This window comes from Pteropus medius, unplaced genomic scaffold (genome assembly GCF_902729225.1).
Source record: "Pteropus medius unplaced genomic scaffold, Ma_sr-lr_union100, whole genome shotgun sequence".
Classification (NCBI taxonomy): Eukaryota; Metazoa; Chordata; class Mammalia; order Chiroptera; family Pteropodidae; genus Pteropus; species Pteropus medius.
Window position 1 is genome coordinate 41,016,859 of NW_024344378.1, and position 15,519 is coordinate 41,032,377.

Genomic DNA, 15,519 nt, shown 5'->3' on the forward strand with positions numbered 1-15,519 from the left:
ACTGAAAACTATAAAACTTTGAGGAATGAAATTGAAGAAGACACAAATAAATAAAAAGATATCTTGAGTTTATGAATTGAAAGAATTAATATTGTTAAAGTATCCTTACTACCTAAAGCGACCTACAGGTTCAATGCAGTCTCTGTCAAAATATGCCATTTTCAAAGAGATAAAATAAAAATTTCTAAAATTATTCTAAATAAGTGAATCAAAGAAAGACAAATACTTCATGATTCCACTTATATGAGGTATCTGAAATAGTCAAACTCAGAGAAGCAAATAATAGAATTCTGGTTGCCAGGGACAGGAGATGGAAAAAATGAGAGTTGCTAATCAATGTGAATGAAATTTCAGTTACACAAGTGAGATCTATTATACAACATTGTGCCTATAGATAACAATATTATATTATACATTTAGAAAATATGTTAAAATGGTAGAGTTCATATTGTGTTCTCATTAAAAATAATAAAATAAATAACACTTAAAAAATTTTTAAATGTTCGGAAAAAATTACTAATGGCAATAAAGAATTGCATATGGACCTGGGTGAACAGTGATTTAGAGCCTTAAGACTAGGCATGCCACTAAAATACTAGCATTAACTAACTCTTAATGTTTAGCAAGTCATTTAACTATCTAACTCCAATTTCTTCATCTATAACTAGGATAGAGAAAGTAGATTATCTAAGGCCTATTTTGTTATAAAGTTGAGAGTTTATAGTTGTTTTTGTAAATATAAGTACAACACAAGAATCAGAACATTTCATAAAGAGAATATGTTTCTGTTATGATTAATGTTGACATATTTAATATTATTACAAAATATTTTTTCTTTGTAGAAGGACAGTTGTATATCAGGATAGCTAACAATCTATGGCATTATTTTAAAGCCAAATGAGACACATTTTCTGTGATAGAGACCCTGTAAAACATTAGTAAGAAAAAATGTGATATTTCAGTCAGCAGAGGGAATGCTGAGTGTTTAGCAAACAGAGAGTCCTCTATCTGATCCCAGAAAAATTATAGGATAAACAAATATGGGTAGACAATAAGTAGCAGTTATTACTATTCCTGTTAAAAACCTGACTTCTCTGCTTTAGTTTATGTAAATTTCAGTGATTTATGCCATTGCAATATCTTACCTATAAAATAGATTGGTGAACCAGTAAGTCTTCTTTGTGTTATTTTTTAGTAACAAATAACCTCATATTTTCAGTGTCTTACTAAACAGCGAAGTCTGTTTGTCACCCATATGGATGAGTTGCAGATCTGATCTGCCAGTCAAGCAACCTTGACACTATACATGCTGATCTTGTAGCACAGGAATAATGCAAGGCAGATGATATAAAGACAGTGACTCTTAATGCTCCTACTTGGATGTTGTATATGTCATATGTGTTCATGGACTATTGGTCAAAGTAAATCATGAGGTTAAATCCAACATCATTTGGGCAAAAGAGGTATAATATTTCCTTAAGAGGCTCTATAAAAGACATGGCAATGCGTGGGTATGATACTTTCAAATAAAGGAGGATAATAATATTAATATAATTAACCAATAATAACAATCTACCATGGGTATTTTTTTCCAACGTAATCAATACTCTTAAAGAGGCACAATTTCATATATTATTTCAGAGAGATGTATTTTCGTTAATTCACTTAAAGAGTTTCTACTTATAATACCTACTTAATTTAGAATTGTGTTTATGATGCCAATTTAATATTGATTCAGATAGTTCATGAAAAATTGTGGTTCTATATTTAAAATATTTATATTTTAGGACACTCCTTAAACACATTTGTTGTAATGAAAGAAATTTATTTATCCAAAATCTGATGGTTTACTTTGAATTTTATACCTTTTAAATTCTTTAAATGAAAGAGGTAGTGTTTCTTCTTGAAGGTGGGGAGTGGGGATTAGAATCAAAGCAGAATTTTATTTAATCTTTGTCTCATGTGATATCAAGAATAAAGTCTAAGCATTTGGAAGCATTGAGAAGATAAACTATGTTCTGAAATGTATGCAATGAATATAAAATTGATACATCCCATTTGCATGGAAATTATTTTAATAATAATCAAATAATTAGTGAATTTAGTTGATGTGTGTTTTTCTCTCCTAAGGCAAGCTTACAGCATATACCTAGACTTGTAAATATAAGCCTTAATGTGTAAATTTCTAAGCAGAGTACAATAAGGGAGATGAATAGCATCCCTTAATGTTAGTGGAAGCCATAGAGTTAAATCCTGTTTTCATTTGCCTGTAAAATGAAGCCCTAAGCAAATTTTGCAAATAGCAAGAGAAAAGCCAGTTGTCACGAACCCATTGCTCTTAGTGTAAAAGCACTAATTAATTACACTGACTCTTTCTCTCATTAAGTCATTTTCTAAATAGTTTCTAAGCCACAATGAAAATCTAGTTTTGGGTTATTCTCTTTACTCTTTTTTTTTGATAATTCTTTAAAATTATACAATGTATCAAATATTTTTCAAAATAATTCTTCTAAATTTATGACAGTTTTATTACTTGATAGTTTTTATTTCATAAGACAAAAATAAGCTGACTGAATGTGGAGAAAATTTACAACTGAGTTGTAAATCCTAAGAGAATGTTGATTAAATCGAGTCATTTAATAGCTCTAGAACAGAGATCGGCAAACTCGGGCCTGAAATGTTTTTTAAAGAATGCTTCATTTGTTTATATATTATCTATAGCTGCTACTTTCATACTAAAATAGCATAGTTGAAAGTACGAAAAGGGAAGAAAAGAGAAAAAGAGAAAAGAAAAGAAAAAGAAAAGAGGCCAAAGTTTCCTTTTTTTTCATAGAACAAAGAAATCTGGCCAAGTTGTTAGAGCTGAATGATACAGCAATTTTATACTCAGGAGTCATTTTCACTCTTTCCAGATTTCTACCATCCCATAAAATTGGAACTTCTGCCATTTTAATGTGAAGAAGTTTCTACTCTTCCATTCATTGTCATTTGCTTATCCCAATAAGAGGCACATGGTTTGTCAGCCATTCCTCTGTCCACATTTCTCTTTGTTACAATGACAAATATCTTGGTTTCTTTGAATTGTGAAGGCACACAGAGAGTCTGAGATAACATAGACTCTTCCATGTGACTGGTTCGATAAATGTCTGCTATGAAGAACCAAATCTTCCCACATGTAAGTTCAAAGGTTAATTTGGGAGGAAAATAGTATTAAACTTAATTCTGACCTTCAGTCAAAACCAAGTTTTTCAATTCAGCTCTACTAGTAATATTTAAAATAACTGGTTTTATTCCTATTGAGTCTTATTCAAATTACTCAGTTGATAAAAATTTGGAGAGAAGAGAGGAATAAACAAACATCATTCTCTAACTTCTACACTAACATTTTATCTCCAACACTCCTGGTGCTTAGCAGGAATCTCCCCTGTGTCCTATGCTTGACAAGGAAGAATTTTACTATCAAATGACCAATGCTTGCTAAACACAGTTTGTAAGTGAACAAAAATTTGTAAATAAAGATATTTCTTTCCATATGGTACATACTGGCCAGCCCAGGAAATAGGAACTTTTTTTTTAGAAGCATTGAGAAGAGAGCTACAACTCTCTATTCTATCACTCCAGGCCAGAGGACTACTTTGCTTGGTCAGAAAAGGAAAAAGGTCATTAAGAATGTGTGGGCTAAGCCCTTCTTGTTCCTCTCCTTTTGATTTGCTTTTCTGTACGTAGAAAAGATTTTTATCTTACTCTCACTTTATGAGTTATACGAACTTGGGTCAGGTCCCAGACCAGGCCTAGATCCCTTTAGACTCTTTTGGCTCCAGAGAACTGTCATGGAGAAGTGAGAAGAAGGTCAAGATTCTTTTTGTGGCTGCATTAGAAACCCATTCTCTTCACTAATGAATTCTACAGTTTATATGTAAAGGATGAGAAAACAGACCAATGCAGTCGTAGAGGGTCCTATGATTAGAAAGACCCAGTGATTGGTTTATATTTTGCTTTTACCATCTTGAATTTCTTAATTTTCAAAAAATAAGACATCCTAAATTTTCATGTTGTATAGAGCCCCACAAATTATGTAGGTAGTTATCCTGGGGAGAGGTATTAGAATTCACATTCTTTGTCAAGTTCAATGAGAAATAAAGGTCATTTTGATTTCTCTGTTTTTCCCATGTATATTTCCCAATTACTCCATTACTTAGTTGGAAAAGACTAGTGTTTTTTCCCTATAGGAAGTTATCCAGAAATCTTACATTATGCAATTTGCTTAAGGAGAATATCAAGTGTCTGTCCATGAACAGTTTTCTATGGACTCAATCTTGCATAATCACATGTCTTTAGAAATAAAACCCCAGCACTGCTCTATAAGGTAATTTAAGGACTGTTCTTCTATTTTGTTACTGTGCCACATCATGAGTTGTCTTCGACCCAATGGTTGAAGCTGGTATACTGCCATATACACATTTCTACCCATGGGATAGGGAAAGAGATTGTCTAAGGCAAAAGGTTTCATTTTTAAAGAGGTAACCTACAAATTGCAGGTGTAACTTTTCCCCCAAATAATTATTTTCCCAACTTAGTAATAGGGCATAAGTAACTACAAGAAGGTATAACAGACATGTTTCATGTGCCAACTAAATCTGAGAGAGAGAGAGAGAGAGAGAGAGAGAGAGAGAGAAAGAGAGAGAGAGAGAGAGAGAGAGAGAGAGAATAAGAAGGTGGAGGAGAAGAAGGAAAAGGAAGAATGGAAGGGGAAGAGGAGGAGAAACCACACCAGGGTTACAAATAGTGCTACAATACCTAAAGTGTTGCAGTGCTTATTGTCACTAGCACATATTTCTAATAAGGTCTAAAATATACAAAGAATTTCATATGTAAAGGATTATAGATAATTCTTAGCTAAACTAAAGTTGTCATTATGACTTTGGGTCAAACTTGTTTGGTTGTGATGAGTTTGTAAAATAACCTAATCAGATCAATATCTTGTTACTGTTCTGAACGCGGCATAGACAGAAAATTCACGGCCAGTTTGATAGTAAGTTATGATATTGTGACACTGGCCAAAAAGGATAAGAGAATTCTAAACTCTCTAGAAATGTTCAGAGCAATTTTATAAAATTTATAGAAGTATAACAAAGCAGGAAAACCTATTACAATATAGGACTTTGAGAAATGTATATTGTTTTTCTCTATTATATATACAACGTTGAAAAGAAATCATCCATCACACTGAATACAGTATAAACTAAGACATGCTCTTGGCCTGGTGATTAATATTTATATTGGATAATTACAATGAACTGTTTGAGAAAGTGTTTAAATTTTAAGAGTATCAGGCTTGTTAGTTGTAAGAAGAAGACAGTAACAAAGATGTGAAAGGTCTTTTATTAAGACATAAAATAAAAGAACACATGTAATTGAAAATAATGGGCTATAAACCTAATGCAGCAATAGACATCAATGCTGTCAATAGTTATATTACAGTGTGAAATAAAAATGAAAAATACAACTTGGAAATATAAGACCACATTTTCTCAAAAATTACAAAGTGAGAATAAACTCTCTTTAGAGAGAAACTTCAGGCTCAAGTATTAGTCGACCTAAATTTTAAACTCAACTAACTTCTTTCTAACCCTGGAAACTTTATCTCTGTCTGTATGTATTAAGATTCACCTAAAGTAAATGGTACCAATTTCTCTATTGTGATATGTATTGCTTTTTATTTTATTCTTATGTTTTCTATTCTTTCGTATTGTTTGAATTTTGTGTAATGAACATATATTACTTTTATTGAAAAGTATATAATGATAAAACAGCAAATACACCAAAATTTAAGTTTTTCTTTTGAATAAAAGGAATTCAAAGAATAATAGTTTCTGTATTTTTTGCATTTTAATAATTAAAATTAAATTTATTAAAATCATTAGTCATACTGCTATTAAAAATAAAAAGTATTTAATACATATGGTCACTAGCCAGTCCATATACTTTACACTTAGCTTATTAAATATGTGCAACTACTTGATGTAATTGAAAATATTCTTATCTGCCTTTTAGCAGTTAGAAAACTGAGGTCGAGAGAGATAAATATCTCCTCCAAAGTTATAACAGATGAAATTAGAACATAGATATGCCTTATTTTGCCTATGAGATTATTTCTCACTGAGTAAAAGGACCAATTAATTCAGTCGAACTGCAAATTCAGTTGTCTTCTCTGTATATAGCCTTAGGGTTGTGAAAATTGTTTTGATTTGTAACCCATTTCCAGTAAACAGAATTTCCTTTCTCTTTTATTCATGCTGAACAAGAATGTAGAATAAAAGGTGTTCAGGGGAGATATTGAAAAAAAGCTTTAAATATTAGAATTAACTGTTGGAAGCGAAAAGAAGAGGAACTATCTAAGTGTGTTATTTATAATGCCTAGAAAAATCAGCATTGGTGGTTCCTGTGTAAAAGTTAAATTCTTTTTTATCTCATCTGGCATGTGTGAATGATTATGGTTTAGGAATAAGAGATGATTTCCATTCAAATCTTATTTTCCAAGATGGTCCCTATACGCTATGAAATCAATTTTTCTGCAAAAGATTTTTTAAAATTTTTTCCCTCAGTATTCATTTTCCTCTTCTACTTTATAAGTGACTTTCCTTCTTCTGAAATGTATTTTTGTCATTTTTAATCCTGCTAGGGGAATCACTATGTTCTGAATTTCTAAATAAAATCAAGTTTGCACCATTTTGGTTTTGATGAGACTTAAACCTGAACAGGCTTCTTGTCTGTGATTCACAGTCTGTTGAAAAAGGACATAATGTGGAAATAATAATTTCCTACGCAATGGGCCAAGGTGTTCTTGATACTAGAAAGGAACCAGAGAAAGATACAACTTTGTTTGCATTTCCTTTACTTGTTCTAACAGTTCCTCTCCACCTCTCATTAACAAGACTTTTTTGTTTGTTTGTTTCATTTTTTAAACAAACTTCATTTTTGTTTGTTTCATTTTTTAAACAAACTTCCTTTTATTGAACCTGTTCAAAATTACGATAATTTTTAAAAGTCTGCATTTGAAATGTCATACATTATTTAAAAAAATTCTCTCTAAATTATCTTTTTAAATTCTATAGCCTTTGATAAGACTTTACATAATTTTCTTTTCAATCAGAAGTTAATAAAATGAAAGTAAGGAGAAAATAGTAAAGATAGGGTAAAAAAGGAAATAATAGGGAAATAAATATAAAGAGAAGGAAAAAAAGAAAGGAGGGAGAAGACCGAGAATTAAATTTTACTCATCATTGAATATATGACCAGATGTATGCTAAGTCAGTTCATGTACATTTTATATGGGTTGAGATATTTCTACATTTTGACATATTAATATAAATATTTCATAATCAATATTGTTACATACCTTAAAAATTTCAGATTTCTCAGATGTATAGTTTTCATTATCTTTCAGTTAAAATGTATGACATAGTTATGCATATTATATATTACATTAAATTATTTCAATGGGCTATTTTATCCACTTTTTATTTCTAAAATGTAATTGTCTTATTTGGGGGCATAAATTTATTTTTAAAGATCTTATTATTAGACATCTTCAGTCATTAATGATTTATCTTTTAAATTGTTACAATTATTCATGCATTATATTTACTCTAGCATTTCATCCTTAAATTTTTGCTTTATTTTTATGTTGCTTTTTTAAAAGTAAACTTAAAAATACTTCTTTTTGATAATAAAGATATTTGAAATTTTTTATTTTTATTTTTTGAGGTGAAGCAACCCTTGGTTGACCTCACAGATTGCAAGGAACTTGTCAGTTTACAATCCCTTATTTTTAAATTTTTTTTTTACACCGACAGCACCTGGTCTTCCTAGGTGGTCGCCTTCCCAAGTACTAACCAGGCCCAATCCTGCTTAGCTTTCGAGATCAGACAGGATCAGTTTGTTCAGGGTAGCATGGCCGTAGACTGTTTTTTTATTTAAATAGAAATTATCTACATTACCTAGATTAGTGTTTCTCAAACTTTCGTATGTCCATAAAATATCTGGGAATCACTAAAGGCAGACACTGGTTTATCTGGCTGTGATGGGGCCTAAGTTTTCACATATCTAACAAGCTTTAATGTGATGGTGATTCTGCTGTTCCAGGGACTGTTCCAGGGCTTTGTGTAGCAAAGATTTTAGACCATGAAATATATTTTTTAAATTGCTATTTAAAAGAAATCTCTATAATTTTTTTGGGGGGGGCATTATATACTTCCTTTAGTCAATTGATTTTCATAGAAAATTTTTTTATTTTCAATTGGTATTGGATTTTATTTGTCTGATTATGTGTTTGGTTAGCTAATTTCTCTTTTGTATTTTATGATTTTAGATTGAAATTAGATGTAAAATTCTGTTTTAGTTTAGCAAGTAAAATTTTGTTAAAATCAAGTTACCAGATTTTGCAAATAGAAATAAAGAACACCCAGTAAAACATGAATTTCAGATAAACAATACATTTTTTTGTATAAGTTATGCCTCAAATATGCATGTAACAAAAAAAATTATTTATTGTTTATCTAAAATTCAAACTGGTGTCCTGTATTTTGTCTAGCAACATAATTTAAAGTTTAATGTAGATATAACGTGATGAGTTACAGACCGCTAAAAATACAGATGTGTTTATTTTGGAAAACAAAAAATGCAATTTAAACCTACAAACTCAGATTTTAAAATATGTTTATATTCTTTATATCTTTCTTAGTTTCTTTTCACTTTACAAACAAAGATAATAAAGAATTATAATCTTTTAAAATTATAAATCTGTCATTTTGTAATTATAACCCTATTTGGTTCAGGAGGTTCGCTTTTCTATGTTTTTGTTCATTTTATTTTTTCCCATAATATATTTATATTTCATATAATATTAAACTTATGGCTCTCATTTTCCTTAAGTTTGAATATGGTCTTTATTCTTCTAATACTCTATGATAAACATTCTGAGATTTTTCAAAGCCGTGTTGCCCAATGTACAGTATATCATCACTTTAAGTGTATATAGGCCTTTTGACTTTTAATATTGGAATTCGAATACCCATAGGTTACAGTTTTTGTCTTCTGGTTTTATTTTTTCCTTAATGGTAATGCTTTGCTGTAATTTTATTTTATTAGGGTTTAGATAATTATCATATTTGATATCTTCTTATCTTTTAAATCAATTGGTAAGGTAAAAGCATATTTTAAACTTACAATAAGCTATACTATTTTCTATCTGTGCTAAGTCTCACATAAGCAAAAATAATAACTTTGGATTTTACTTTATTCAACATAAGCAAATAATTGTACCCTTCTTGGCTTCAATTAGTCCCTCCTTTACCTACATTTCACCATCTCTATCAATTTAATGCCAAATTCAAGACCTCTCTCCTTTGAGGTTTTTTTTTTTTCCTATTAAATTCTGTTTCACATTCATTCAATAGAAAAAAAGAAGAAGTCTGTCCTTGTTAATATTTAATATATTTTACAATATTAGAAAATATCACATCACCACACTAAACAGCTATATATACTTTCAGTTGCTTAATGAAAACGTCTACCTCATTTATACTCACTTCAGAAGTCACAAATGGATTCTTAATTTTTGTTTGCCAGAGTCTTCTTGGTTCTCAATGTTCCTTCTCTGAGAGCTTTAAAAGTGCTGCAGCATTCCAATTCATCTTTTTTGCACTGAGAACTTGAAGCTACTTTGATTTGTACTATTGTATTATGCTTGCTTTTATCTACTTATAGTTACAAAATCATAGTTTACCATATGATGACAAAACAAAAGATTTGTGGACTCTAATCTTCCAAGATCCTTTTAATTGCAGTTCAATGACAGTTTAATACCGAAATTAAGAATACATTTTACCAAGTGAAAATTTATTCTATAATATGTTTTCATATAAATTCTATGATTTTTTTGTTCTATCTTCCACAATGTTTTCTATGGTCCCATATTGAAGTTCCTTGTTTATCTTCTTATAATTAATATAAAATATGATCAAACTTTTATGTCCGTGTTGTAATAATTGAATTTTTTCCATTGGCAATTCTGCATTCTATTGCTTCCAACAATTAGCCTATTAATATATTATTCCATTAACATATTATTTTTTGACTTTAAATATACATTTGTGTGTTTAAATTTAGGCAATTTTTGCCTCTAATGCTCATTGAGGACAGAATTAATGCTAGAAATTGTTTTGTTCTAATTTGAAGAGAAACATTTAAGAAATAAGTTTATCTCCAAATACTAATATTTTTATAAAATTTTCATTTGGACTGTAAAGCATTTATATTGGTCTTACATTTTAAATTTTTGTCAATAGCATGTTTTTAGTTTCAACTAATTGTACTGCAATAGCTGAAAAATTCCTTTATTGGGATGTTTATGGAAGACAAAGAGAATTCAAGAAAAATATTGGTTAACATGCTCCAATACTGGATGTTTGTTATTTACTTCATGTTAAACAAAATACTAAAAAAGAATTAGCAGAGAAATTACACTAATCAGTTCAGACATTTCATCTTTGTAAGGTAGCATGAAGTTATGGGAATGAGAACAAGAAAGAAGGAAAGATCTAAAATATGAGCCTGGACACATTTATTTCACTTTTATTCCAGAGGCTTTTTTTCTTTTTTCTTTTTTTTTCAGAGACTTCTAACAATTATGAAAGGGGTGGCTAGGAGACTCGGATGTAAAGCAGAGTTTTCAATAATTTTATGGGAGTGAGAAACCAAAATAAAAGTTTAGGGCAATTTAAAGAGGCAGAATTCTATTCAACATCCCAGACTTCTCATTGAAATACCAAAGAGGGATTTTCTAGAAGTAAGAAGGAACTAAAAATAGACCAGCACCAAGACTGTGTGCCAGCTTATTATCTAAACTTCTAATTAGATTATAATGATCTTGAATTAATAGAATTTCTCTGCTAGATGTATCAATAAGCAAAAGCATACATTCTTTGAGGGCATCACCAGATACTCAAATTGTCTTTAGAATTATTTATGCTCAAAACTTGAGATAAAAAAAAAAAACTAGTCATAAAAGAAGACTATAATGATAAAAGAGAGAGAAAAGAAGAGGGTGACTAGAAATATATCTTCAGGAGATTCAAATGATATGAAATCAAGCTATGAAATCAATATGATTAATATGTAGAAGAGCTTCAAAGACAGGATGGAGAATTTTTCCATACAAGTTGGAATTATAAAAAGAGAAGTAACTCGAAAATCTAAAAAAAAAAAAAAAGATGTTATCTAAAATTAAAAACTCCATTGATTTGTTTAATGGCAAATTTGACAGAGCTGAAATAAGAATTGGAGAAGTATAAGATAAGTCAGTAGAATATATCTAGACCTAGAGAGACAAAACAAAGGGAAAAACAGAAGAAAAAAAAATAGGAAAAATAGAAGATTCAGCAAAAGGTAAAAAATAGATATAATTGAAGTGATGCAGACCGGAGGGTAACTGAGACTAAAGATATATTTGAAAGGGTAATGGCTAATAATTTCCAGTTGATGAAACTCACCATCCCTCATTCAAGAAACAGGCGCCAAGACTCACACACACACACACACACACACACACACACACACACACACACACACAAACACACACACACACACACACACACACACACATTCACACAGCCTATCAAGATAAGTATAAAGAATATTGCCCCCAGTTTGTTTTTTCAAGACATCACAGAAAAACAGCTTAAAACAAAACTTCTAGCCAAGATAGCTAAAACACTCATTGAGTCCATACCTACCTTAAAAAGATACTTTGTCTCAGAATATTTTTGAAAAACTATTTTTCTAGTAGTCTCATCAGTAATAGGAATGAGGGGGAAAGAAATTTACCTATCCTGTATAAAATTTTGAAAATAGCATATAATTATTTCTTTCATTCCTAATATTTATTTTGTTAGCCTATCATCACAGAAATTCTTGATTTTATTTTCTTGAAAACTTAATTTTTCATATATATTAAAAGAAAGAGGCTTTGTTCACTTTCAGCTAAGAACATTTAATTTGGAAATAACTGCAACTGAGAACTTCTATAATCATGTGGTTTTTACCATCTACATCCTTCGAAGAGTTTTATTCTGACCTTCTAAAAACAATTATTTGTAGATAATCCATACAATTTTTTTTTTAATCTTGGGAAGCAGTCTTTCATGTAGTCACCCTTTCTGTAATGATATTTACCTGTTTTACAAAAGGCTGCCTTAACTACTACATACAGTATAGTTGAATAGCATTTCTCATCTAGGTTGGGAATTTCAACTGGCACATAAACCAATACAAATTTTTTATTAAATCAAATCAGATAAAGTAGTTTTTGTTTATTTTTTTAGTTTCTTTGTTTTAGAAACATTAATAAATTCACAGACTTAAAAATTCAAAAATTATCGAAAAGACAACAATAAAATTTTTCTGGAATCTCAGTCAACTCTCCAGATGCAACCAATGTCATAAGATTTTTTAATGTCATTTCAGAGACACCGCTTCTGTGCATGTATTTGTGTGTGAAACAGAAACACAATTATATATATATATATATATATTTTTTTTTTTTAAATACATGAGGATATATATAAGTTTACTCAGCTCCTCAGCTCCAGTGTGCTTTTGCCATGCAGGGGGAAAAAAAAAAAGTCTCCTGATACTCTAGATTTTTTAAAGAAATCAGAAATTTGAATTCTTATATGCAATCTTCTGATTTCTATGTCTCCCGGAGACAGCTGATATTTTGTGACTAGTAATTTAGGATATATAGCTTTACATACTCCTGTCTTGGTGAATTCCAATAACACTCTAATAAGTCAGGCAAAAGTTAAGCAACTGAGGATCAGGACCCAAGGCCTAATAAAAGACAAAAGTTCAGGAGTAACTCTTGATGCCTAAATTCTGATAACAGTTCTCCCATTTGATATATTAATTCATTGTCACTGAATAAAAAGTCCTTTTGATTTCCTCTACTTTGTCTGGAAAATTCAGCAGAGAATTTTTGTTGTTGATTTCTCTCTACTACAGGTGTTTTTCCTTCATGCTCAATCGTTATTTCAATTAAACTGTCAAAATATGTTTCACACTTCTCCAAACCAGGCATCTTATAGCACAGCATGCACAACCTTTTATAAGGGAGTTTAGAGAGTCTGCAATGAATATAGAAATATTTTTTAAAATCAAAATGTCTTCTGAGCTCTAAATAAAGAGCACTAAATAAATCTCTAGACAGGTTATTGTTATAAGAAAAATAAAATATTTGGTTCTAATCATACATGGCTTTAAAACTCAGTTTCAATGAGGACTGAAAGTAAAGGACATTAAGTTTTGCTTTGTAAGCTCTTCTAGGAATGAATTGCATCGGCCTCTTGAAATGGCTCCTAGTCATCACTTTCAAAGGCAGTTAATGGCTGTACTAGATCTAAATCATAATGTACATGTGCATTGATACTTGCTAGCTATATTAAGGCCTGAGTCAGCACTGGCCATGGCTGAGCAAGATCAGTTTATTTGGTGGCTTTCACCCAACTGGAAAAGGGTTGCAGCTTTCGTTGTGACTATGAAAAACCACTCTGTCTTGCATGCTGAAAGAGGAGATTTTTTGAATTTACTAGATTCTTGGTTATAGTTTTAGATGAACTCTTAAGAGATTTAAGTTGGAAATTTAAATATGGCTTTTAGCAATTAAGAATATAACTATAGAAATTGTAGTTTGAAGGTAGCCAAGAGTTATTATAGTCCAATCTCTTATTTTAAAGCTAGGGCAACCAGAAACATAGCAGGATGACTACTCAGGTGAGGTAGCTTGTTAGCAGCCAAGCTGGAATGAGAACACAGGGTTTCAGAATATAAAGCAGGTTCGAGGTCCTCTACTATGTTACTAAGTGCCAGGATTTTGTCTTCAGCCATGCTAACATAAAAAGAAAGACCAGAAGAGGTGGGAAGTTGGACTTGAAAATAACACTGATATTCTTTGTTTGTTTAAGATTTCTTACAAAGCGTTTCACTGAGATTATAATGTTTTCTCTTTTACTGAGAATCATCAGAAACAATTCCACAAAAGAGACAAGCAACACAGTTTAGAAACGACTACAATAACCTTCCATAAGCAACAATTCTTTCCTAAAAGATATTTATTTTAGTTCATCTTTTGACTCTCTTCTGCATTTGAGCTACAATTCTGGATGATGTGGGTGTGAATAGTTCCCATAATATGAAACTTAGAGTTAATAGGGGAAATGACAATCCTGCAAATTATTTTAATTAAGTGATTTTTTGGTTCAGGATGAAGTGATAATATACTTCTGATTAATGCTTACGGAGATGATGTTATTTTATTTGTCCTTAAAAATTCTTCAGTAGGTGGAAATAAAGGTATTATTCCCAATATAGTTGTATTTTTACATATTTTTTATTAAAAATAGCTAACATATTATATTACAATATAATGATATTAAATTAGTTTCAGATGTACATCATAGTTATTCAAGATTTATATATCTATGAAATGATCATGATAAGTCCAGCAACACTCCGACACTGTACAATGCTATCACAATATTATTGACTATATTCTCTACACTGTACATTACATCCCCGTGACTTATCTGTTTTATATTTAAAATTTGAAACTCTTAATTCTCTTTGCCTTTCCCTTCCTTTTTAATTTTTTTTTATTATAGTTGACATTCGATATTATTTTATATTAATTTCAGGTTTGCAGTATAATGGTTATATATATATATATATATATATATATATGGCATATATATATATATATATGTTAAGGCAATTTATGAAATGATCTCCCTGACTAGTCTAGTACCCACCTGGCACTACATAGTTATTACCATATTATTGACTCAGACACAGGGAGTAACAAAATAAAAGTATGGAGGTGGTGTGGTGGAAGTATATCAGGAACATAGATAGCAAAGGTAGAATTTGGTTCAAAGGTAGTGCATTTCAAAGGTAAAAGTTAAAGACAATCTCAGTAAACAAAAAACCTTGAATGATACACTATAGCACTTGGGGGATACAATATGGGAATGAAGAACCATAGAAGTTATTTAAATAGAGAAGTGATAATGATAGAAATTGTTTTAGGAGGATTATTCTAGAGATATGTGTAGGATGAATTGCACAGGGATGGCACCCAAAGGAAAGAAAAATTTGAAGACCTGCATTTGGATGGAGCAGTTGAAATGCATAATATGGAAGCCCATGACTTTCTTCAAATAAAATCTGCATATCTTAATAATTAATTCATTGGGAACAGTGAAAATGTAATTAATTCAATGAGGAAATGAGAATTTCAGAAATTCCTGTGTGGAGAAGAGGGAAAGATGATTCAATGAAGGAGCAAGAGAAGACACAGTCAGGATGTATAAAGCAAACCAGCAAGCGCTGATTTACAAAAATAACCAAAGAAAAAAGAGGTTCTAGATGAAGTTGGCATTAAAGAGAAAATTGTTGAAGATCACA

At 30.5% G+C, this 15,519-nt stretch overlaps 1 long non-coding RNA gene and 1 pseudogene across 1 annotated transcript in view; both read right to left on the reverse strand.

Annotated features, from left to right (window-relative positions):
• The window catches only part of LOC120609428 (uncharacterized), a 33,076-nt gene that overhangs the window by 10,851 nt on the left and 6,706 nt on the right, over nt 1-15,519 (reverse strand). The window lies entirely within an intron of this gene.
• On the reverse strand, nt 7,848-7,965 carry LOC120610180 (uncharacterized; annotated as a pseudogene).